Genomic DNA, 10274 nt, shown 5'->3' with positions numbered 1-10274 from the left:
ATCATGGGCATAATGCCTAACTCTGAGCACAAGTACCTTGCTGAAATCAGGGTGAGAAACTTCAGCCAGAGGAGGTAGTTTATGCACCGCGCTGAGCAGCTACCTCATTGCCACTTGCTGTGTGTTTGAAGAATAGGGGGGGGGGGGGGAAGGGCTAGATTCTGCACACCCATAAAAAGAATACAGACTTTGAGAGACGTCTCACTTGCAGCAGTAAACAGAGTCATTCCTATGTAAGTCAACAGAAAAAGGTGAGCATTGATTCAGGCCCATGCAGTGGATCAAATTTAGATTACTTTCCCAGTCTACAGTAGGGAACACTTTCTCATGTAAACAAAAAACTTAGAATCCATTTTAATTATGCCTTCAAATGCAGTATGCTCTACGCTGGAAATGGGTAGCTTTAACCTCCCTGACACTGCCCTGCAATCACATCTGGAAATGAACTCTGGGCCATTGGCTCCAAGCCACTGTGGGTTACAGTGGGCTGCATAAAGGATGCAGCCAAGTCTCTGGGCAGGGAAGAGGTGAATTAATCACATTGCAGCCAGCACTCCCCAGTGAGTGACCCATGGAACAATATTGGACTCCGCTCACCTGCCCTTCCAGCTAAGATGCTTCCAGCTGGAGCAAAAACAAGTTCAGAGGCAGTGACAGCAGCAAGCTTGTAAGTACAGGGGGGAGAGAAGGACATTAACACCTTCAGGGGAAGGGCCTTCCCTGGGGAAGATTACACAAGAGGGGCCTCAGCCTTCCCTTCAGTTATGGGGTGAGAATGTCTCACACACACACACACACACACACACACACACACACCTCATCTCCAAGAGCCAGGATCAGGCTATGAGTGGCAATCTTCTGTATGGAATTGAGCTAGTGCATTGAATGTATGGTAACTTGAAGTCCTTAAATCATGATTTGAGGACTTCAGTAACTCAGCCAGAGCTTAGGGGTCTTTTACAGGAGTGGGTGGGTGAGGTTCTGTGGCCTGCAAGAAGACAGGAGGTCAGACTACTAGATGATCGTGATGGTCCCTTCTGACCTTAAGATCTATGACCACTCTTTCTGCAAGTTGGAAACTATTGGTGGTTATTTAATGACCAAGCATTTGCTCTGCAAGCCAGACATCTGACTGATCAAAACCCAGTAGCTTTTTCCCGTTACACACTGCTGTCATTTCATTGCGTTAGAGACCGTCTTTTTACTGGCATAGGTGTCCGTCCCGTCATCGTGTCTCCCCCCAATCTGCCAGAACAGCCACCACAAGTGGTGAGGAGAGTATACGTACATGCCACAAAGGAAATCCTTCATATGACTTGGCCCTACGCCTCCATACTGCATCCCAACTTCCACCTTCTGTCCCCTGCCTCCAAAAAAGGTTCATATCAAGCCTTGTAATAATTGCCCTAAAATCTGTTTCAATTCTAATCTGCCCCAGAAGCACCTTAAGTCTCCATTAGACACACAGACAGACATCCACCTGGCTGGTGGCAGGAACCCTCTCCTCTAAAGGGAACGGTAACAAACCACAGTCCCGGCTATTAACCTAGAATTCGGAACTCTCAGCTCTCTACTCACCGTGCCTTCTAAGCACGGGAAAGGCTGCAGTTAATCCATTAACTGCCTTAACCTGCAGCACACTTACTGAGATCACTACCCCTGGCCTACCACAGCCCTTCCTGAGTGGCACACGGTGGAGGGGGCATTGGACCAATGAAGGTGGTTCTCCATCCCCCCACCCACCCACCTGCAGCTGAGACTATACAATGCTTCACCCTTGATTATTCAGCGTTAGGTCACTCTCAAAACATGCTGACGCTGCCAAGCATGTGCACACAGTAAGGTGTTTTTATATTATATATAAAAAGTTAACCCTTCCTTTACAGCAGGGGCATGATAAATGCAGCCATCTCTCATGGGGATTTAATGACCTTCTCTGAGGTTTTGCATTCATCTTCTGGGAGGTTCTCCCACTCCCCATTAAAGTCTAGCTAGCTTTCTACAGCCCTGGAAACCAAAGTGCTACATCTAGCCACAGAACTGGTAGAGCATAGTCAGCTGCAGTGCAACATGCCTGTACGCTGCCCAGCCTTGACCTACAAGGTGAGAATCCATCTCCATGGCGCTTCTTATGTAGTTACCTCAGTGGGCTTTGGACCAGGCACTAGAACGTAAGAGCGGCCATACTGGGTCAGACCAAAGGTCCATCTAGCCCAGTATCTGGTTTTCTGACAGTGGCCAATGCCAGGTGCCCCAGAGGGAATGAACAGAACAGGTAATCATCAAGTGATCCATCCCCTGGTTGCCCATTCCCAGCTTCTGGCAAATAGAGGTTAGGGACACCATCCCTGCCCGTCCTGGCTAATAGCCATTGATGGACCTATCCTCCATGAACTTACCTAGTTCTTTTTTGAACCCTGTTATAGTCTTGGCCTTCACAACATCCTCTGACAAGGAGTTTCACATGTTGATTGTGCGTCATGTGGGGGGGAAAATACTTCCTTTTGTTTATTTTAAGCCTTCTGCCTATTAATTTCATTTGGTGGCCCCTAGTTCTTGTTATGAGAAGGAGTAAATAATACTTCCTCATTTACTTTATCCACAGTCATGATTTTGTAGACCTGGGAGTCTTTCAATAGGCTTGGGATCAAGCCCTTAATCCTTGGCCCCTTTTCTAAGGCTACCAACAAGGTGGTTAAATAGCACCAACTAGAGTGGTGGCTTGAGACTGAAGCCAGCCTAATTTCCTGAGAGGTCACTTAACAGCTATGAGGCACTCACACTGACATGGTTATGGGCCTGCTGCACCTGTGCCCTGTCTTGTCTCCGAGTGTCAGGCCTTGTGCCTTGAGCCCTCCTGGGGTGGAATCACATGGTTCTCCTCCTCTTACAGCAGGCCCTGGGCTACACCACCCTGTGTAACCACTGTGCTTTACCCCAAAGCATTGAGAGAAGGATTCTAAAAACACATTGTCTCTTAGCAGCACTCAGGTGCTTGCTGAGAAATGGCTTAGCTTGAGTTATTCTTTCCTTTCATGCTTGTTTTTCTAGATAGCCCCTTAATAAAACAAACCAATATAGTCAGAGTTAAAGGCCAGAAGGGACCACCAGAACTGTCATACAGTAAACACCTACAATAACCAGGAAAACAGTCATGGGAAGCAGTATGGCACTGGACTGGGACTCAGGAGACCTGGATTTTATTCCCAGCTCTGCCACTGACCTGCTGGGTGACCCTAGGCAAGTGACTTTACCTCCCTCTGCCTCAGTTTCCCCCTCTATAAAATGGATATAATGCACTGTTTCATCAGTAGATCTAAGATACTATGCAAGAACTAGGTATTATTATTATTACAGAGCATCTCCAAATTCGTCACATATACCTTCCACACATTAAATGACTCGCCTGTGATGAAGGATAGGAAAGGAACCAACTACCAACCTCCTAAACATCCAGTTCTCGCCTAATGTTCACTAACATAATAGAAAAAAAGAAAATGCCAAGAGACAATTTTACATAGAACATATGGGCTTGCAAATGTTCCAGTCTGTTGCTAACACAAGTGACTTAAAAAAAAAAAAATAAAAAAAAACACACCCTGTACACTGACACCCAGTTAATATAAAAAAATGGAAGGATACATTTCAGCAGTCATGAATATCAGTCTAGTATTTTCTGTAGCAAGTTTTAAAGAAACTCTACTGAAAACAATTTGACAGTCAAAAAAGTTTCAGTCGCAACATTTTTAAATTTTTAAAAAAGTTTGAGTGAAAAGAACAAGGCCTTAAACATTTATTCAGCAGCATAGTGAATGCAATTTTCAAATCATTAACTGCAATATTTAAGCATTCCAGCAGCACAGGTGACAGCATCAGGTAAGGAATCTCTTGCCACCTAAACAGGTGACCTCTAAAAAGAAAAACCAGGAAGAGTCAAAAGCTCCCAAGCTTACAGCAGGGCTGAATGCCTAGCGTAGAAAAGCAGAGACACACAAAGAGAGGAACAAACAAGGAAGTAATAGAGCAGGCCAAGAGCCAAGGCAATTAGGCTTTTGGAGGTCAGGGAAGAAATTAATCTCTGATGCAACTACACTGTAATCAAGGCATTACACCAGTCTAGGATGAAGTTGGCCACTGATGTGCCCTACTGGAAAGGGAAACTCAAAGCCCTTGAAAGTGTCAGGGAGATGGGGGCTCTGTTCCTAGTTCCATCACTGTGAAACTTTCCCTCCCTGTGTCTCCAGGCCCCTCCACCCTGCCTATCTATAAAATGGGAATAATAATACTGACCCGCCTGCATAAAAAGCACAGAGATTAATGGGTGAAAAGCAGTGCTATTAGTGAAGGGGGTGGGGGAAGCTTATCCCATCTAAGTACAGAAAGACTTAGAGATCAACAGAGATCAGATTCTGCAGAGGAAGAATATCTGTAGATCAAACATGCAGTACTTAAGAGGAAAAATATTGATTTTATTAATAACAGTCCACTATGGGGTTTTTTGGGGGGGAGAGAAGAGTTGTTTTGCATTTGTTTGTTGCACATAACTTTGGGTGCAATATAAATAATTTTAAGATAATATACATTTAATTGTGCAACTTCTAGAGTCTAGACCAAGTTCTGCCTGAGCTTTCACACAGCAAGTGCACAGGGTGTAAACCGACATTAGATACATTCCTCTAACTTGGTTTTAGGGGAAGTGATTTCTTAGTAAAATACTGGCCTGACGTCAGAGAAGTGACCTTCCGTTGCACATCACCAAAAAAAAAAAAATTTCCACCCTCACAAAACCTACAATTGAGCTTCTTCACTCTTCAGGCTGCTGAAGGAAAGTCCCTATTCTAACCACTTTGGGATTCAATCCAAGATAAACTCAGCTGCATGCCCTCCACCTCAGCACTAAACATCCATTATTAAAGCAAGGCACCACAAAACAATCTACAGAGCCATTCCTGTAATTCCTCTGCTGCAAAAGGAATGTGACGGAAGCAGGAAAGCCAAATCCATCTTCAAGAGTACTTAGTCACTTTCCAGTAATATAACTGGAACAGCAATAAATGGATACAGTTCGAAGTTCCACATCCTGCAAGTTTGTCCAGCACCAGAAAAAGAAAACCCACCCGTCTGTCTCCATAGCAGTCACATTCTACCTAGTTAATGCACCAAGTCACTTAGTTGAAATACAGCAATCACAGGGGGAGGGTGGGTGTTCAGAACAGTTATTTTAGCAGAGCAGCTTGTATCAAACAGCATTCTCTGTCAGAGGATGCATCAACCAGGGCTGTGGCATTTTCATTCAGTGTCAGATAATATTTAAGCTATTGCTTGGGGCATTTGATTTGCCCATTTTAGGAGATCACTCAATTGTGCACTTCTGTGAGAAAAAGTCACCCTCCATGTTTATACATTGTGGGCTTAGAGGAGAGTCACCCATGGGAATTAAGGAAGGTTGTGCCCTAAAAGACTAGAATACATGTAACTTGTGTTGTACCGCTAGGTTAAACCACCCAGGGAATTTAAAAAACAAAACACAAACACACACCCACACCCACAAGATTTCAAAAGACCTTCCCCCTCCCCCAGTCCTCCCAAGATGCCCATAACTACAAGCAATTTGCTATATTGATTTGTAAGGATCTTGGGACCTGGATGATTAGGCTGAGCAAACCAAATCCCCTCCCCTCCCATACCCCCAACCTCATCTGGTGTAAATTGGCATAACTCCCCTGGAACATTGCTTTACACCAGCTGAGGAATGACGGGCTTGTCCATATTGGAAACGTACTGGTAAAAGCTAAAGCATAAATTTAAACAAATACTTATACTGGTAGAACACCCCTGTGTGGGGTCTTATTCCTCTACCGCTGACTTCCTGCGTGACCTTGGTTAACTCACCTAACTGCGGGGCCTCTGCTGGAAGATGGGAATAATGAGACTTCACCACATCAAGGGACTGCTGCATGGTGGCTAATGTAATTAGCGTTTATAAAACCACTGAGATCCTATGCGATCTCAAGGTGCTATTATAAGATCTGCTGCTAATCCCCACTGTGGCAGTGAATGCCAAGACATGCTTTCCTCTCAGTTTTCACCAGCCACACCATCTCCCTGTCTCCCCACGCTGCATTTCGTTAACTGAGCAATAGCCTCCTACTGACAAACACAAGCAGCCAATAGATTACTCGCTTCCGCATCTGCTAGGGCTTTCAGCATTGCAGTGTCTAGACTGCCAGCCCGCTTCCCCATTCAGCCTCACCCAGCCATGTGACAACACAAAGAACTGAACACTTACCCAAGGCCCAGGTTTGGCCCCAAGTTGGGTGCAACTCTGTTGTCCTCAATGGAAACCTTAGCAGCCCAATTTGCTAGACTATAGCTTCCCAGAGCAACTGAGTGGTGAAACAGCTCTATTGTATTATCAGGAAGTAGAATTAATGATCATACTACTATTAGTTACCAGCAGGTTCAAGCGCTGATAAGACAGCGACTGAATGACACCCAGTCGATTGGCAGGGCTGCTTTCCTGACAGAAAGCAAACCCTATGAAGCATGAAACTGCATTCAAAGACAAAAACCAAGCTTCCTCCTCCTGCTGCACCCGTTTCAGGTAAAATTCCCCATCCAGCCGCATCCTGATAGGTGCCGAACACTCCCATGGAAGAGAGAGGAAGCTGCAGCTTCTTGGCAGAGGCTCAGCACCTCGCAAACGTAAGCTTTTGGTGTCTGGGTCTGATCCTGCTCTCGCTTATGAGACTGGGCAAACGCCCATTAGTTTGATTGTCAACAAGCTTGGAGCCTCTGAGTGAGGATTGCAAGATATGGCCCCTTACTGTGAGCAAGCTTTTTTTTTTTTGGGGGGGGGGGGGGGGTTGTTGAGGAAATATGGCCTTGTGGCTAACAAGGTGGCGACAAGAGATGGAGCTCAGTTCCCAGTGTGACTGCAGTGTGACTCCGCATCAGGGCAGGGATGTGACCAACCTGACCTAGTGGTTGGAGCAGGGGTGATCAGACCTAGTGGTCAGAGCCAAAAATCAGGAACCAAGCCAGGGGTCACAGTCGGAGAAACCAGGGATGAAGCAACAGTCAGTTGCTCAGAGGACTTCCTGCCGTTGTGCCTCCTTCTCGCTTCAATGGAACCGTCAGGCCAAGTTGGTGGGGCTGGTCATCGTCCCCATCCAGGATCCTCAGGAGTCATGCCTCTGGGAGGGTCAGAGTTCTGTTAGCCCCTCACTTCCAGTAGTTCTGGGTCAGTTGCCCAGTTGTGGCCAGAGTGTGAAGGCTGCCTAGGAACCTGTGGGGCCAGGTCTGAAACCCGCAGGCCCCTGGCAAGGCCTTCCCCACAGAGCTCTCTCTCTGCATTGTAAACCTGGGTCTCTGAAACCTGGGCTTGTGGACTTGGTGTTCCCAAGCCTATGCTTGGACATCCACACTGCGTCATAAACCCAAGTTTACAACGGCTGGACCCAGATGTCACAGTTGTGGTAACTGTGTTCATACTGTGCTACACAGACCTTCTGACTTGGCTTGAGCTGCATATACACTGCAAAATGGACCCAAGTAACAGCAGGACTTGGGATCAGCCCACACACACACACACACACACGCCCCCCAGCAGGGGTCTAGGACCGGGATCCTGAGGGCTTGCCAACCCGAGTCAGATTGACGTGTGTGTGGAGGGAAGTGGGGCTTGGGCTCAAACCAGAGTCAGATCCTGGGCTTAGTGAACTGTGTAGACATATTGACTCAGTTTCCCAAATTTCTGCTTGTCTATTATAACCGCCTCTGTCTTGTCTATTTGGATTGTAAATTCTCCAGGGCAAGGGATTGTCACTAACACTATTACTGTGGTAACATCTAGAGGCCTCAGTGAAGACAGGGCCCCACTGTGCTAGGTGCTTATGTATGGGGGGGGGGGGAAATAAGAGCCCTTACCCTAAAGGGCTTACAGTCTAACTAAACGGATGTACAGAGCCTAGCACATTGAGCCTGGATTTTGATTCACACAACATCCAGGGCAGGGGCAGGAATCTAACCGTCTGAACTGCACTAAGAAAACTTTTTGTGAAATAAAAAGGAAGATTCTGCTACATGCCAATGACTTAAAAAGACAATCCACAAACAAACATATCTTGAATGCAGAAATAGTTGGCTAAATGAGGCGTGTGACTGTCCAATGCCCTCAGATGTTGGTTTGCAGGCATGTGTCACTCAGTGACAAAATTTCTTTCAATAAATAAAATGAAAAACATTCAGGCTGGGAAGCTACTATTGGGCAGATAAACATTCTGGTTTTCAACTCACTGCAACAAACACATGGATTCTCCTGGCAACAGGCGGGCCTAAACACATCAAAGCCGCAGAATGCTGAAAGCATCTGTCGGAGCCTAAACAAACGCATTACAGAGACCTGAGATTCACTGCTTTCTAACGTTGTGATGCAGGTTGCGGGGTGTGGGATGCTGGTTTAAAATAAATAAATAAATAAAAATAGCCCAAAGACACTATCCTTCGCACACCCAAAAAACTCCTGCTGCATTCAAGTGACACGAACAGCCAAACATCAGTTGCAGTCAATTGAACCAGTCATTCTGCCTGCCCAGAATCAAGCCTACAGTCAGAAGGAAAACCTCTCGACAAAAAACAAAACAAAATTCACCTTTATATGAAAGCCACAAGGTAGGAACTCTCTTCTTCCAACTGAGGGATATAAGGCTAATTTCCATATTAGAAACTTGTGTGTTTTCTTGGCAAATGAAATCATTTTTAGCTACAATGGAAAGCACAAAAGTAGTTATTTCACTTCAAGGGGTCGGGGGGGGAGGAAATGGTTAATATACATTGTATGTCCTATGCATAATTATAGGGTTTGGAATTTTTATTAGTATGCACCTACTCAATTGGGACCTGATCCGAAGGCCATAGAAGTCAAAGGGAGTCTTTCCTTTCACTTCAATTTGGCTTTGGAGCAGGCTCTTGGATCACTAGAGCAGAAAAAGTGAAATTGCACGTTAGAAGTTGGAGCTTGTGTCCAAGCTCCAACAGGCTCAAGCTAGTACAGTCAGGCTGCTTATGTTCTGGGCTATCCAGAGATCATTCAAAATAAACGAAGACACTTGACAGGCTGTGAGCCAGGTACACCGAGCCGCACATGCTAGGACTCCTCGCACTGCTGGTAAAGAGGAACGGCCAGTTTTGGTCTCTGCCTATTCTGCATTAGTAAATCCACATGACTGAGCAGACAATGGTTTGTTTATAGAGCCCCTTCCCAACCACACTACATTACACCAGGATTGGATTCAGAAATATCTCCAAAAGGACAGATTGGCTTTTAGTCCTAAACTTTAAGGATCCATCGCTGTCAGACATGAAAAGAAAATCTGAACTCTACCTCTTGTATCTAGCACTGTCAAGGATTCTTCCTCCCACCTCTCCTGCGCAGTAAGGGCCCAATTTTCAGAGGTGTTGAGCGGCTACAACTTTTGTCAGGCCAGATCCCCAGGTGGTGTAAGTGACAGACCTCCACTGAAGTTAACAAGCTATGATGATTTACAGTAGCAGGGGATCCGGCCAGCTGACTTCAATGACATCTGTGGGTGCTCAGCACCTCCGACTCAGGCCCTACGTGGCTACACAAATTGGAAGGCAGTGGGGAAATCCGGCCCAAAAAGCCCGAGATCCTTTACCCTAATTTTATATGATCATATCACTCCACTGACATCAGAGTAGTTACTGCTGATTTACACTGGTGTGAATGACAGTAGACTCAGGTCCAAAGATTATCAGAGTCTCTGGGCCATAATCTCAGCTAGTATAAATTGATGCGCCTCCATTAACGTTAATCAAGCAACACAGATTTATACAAGCCCAGACTGGAACTCAGTTTTATTAGTTGTTGGGGTTAAACAGCTATGTACAAAAAATATTTACCATTTAGTTCATTGTGAGCACTCTCTATGGGGCCAAGTGTTCCATCAGGAGACATGGTTGTAAATAATTTACCAGCAACCACATAATGCTTGATTAAAACCTACTGAAAGAAGAACTAATTAAATTAGTCTTTGAAAAGACCAGTATAATGATATGACAAATGCATACAAGGCAGATGGCAAGCAGGAACTTAGCAAGACATGAAGGCACAGAACCAAAAAAGTAATTTTTTTTTTTTTTAAATGGTATCTTGTTTTGTTGGTTTGAATCAAGGCTTGAAGAAGTCCACTCACCCAAACTCGGGTGCATGAAGTTAGGCACCTAAACCCATATTCAGGCACCTGCAGAAG

The sequence above is a fragment of the Emys orbicularis genome, chromosome 17 (genome assembly GCF_028017835.1).
Source record: "Emys orbicularis isolate rEmyOrb1 chromosome 17, rEmyOrb1.hap1, whole genome shotgun sequence".
NCBI lineage: Eukaryota > Metazoa > Chordata > Testudines > Emydidae > Emys > Emys orbicularis.
This window is presented reverse-complemented; position numbering follows the sequence as displayed.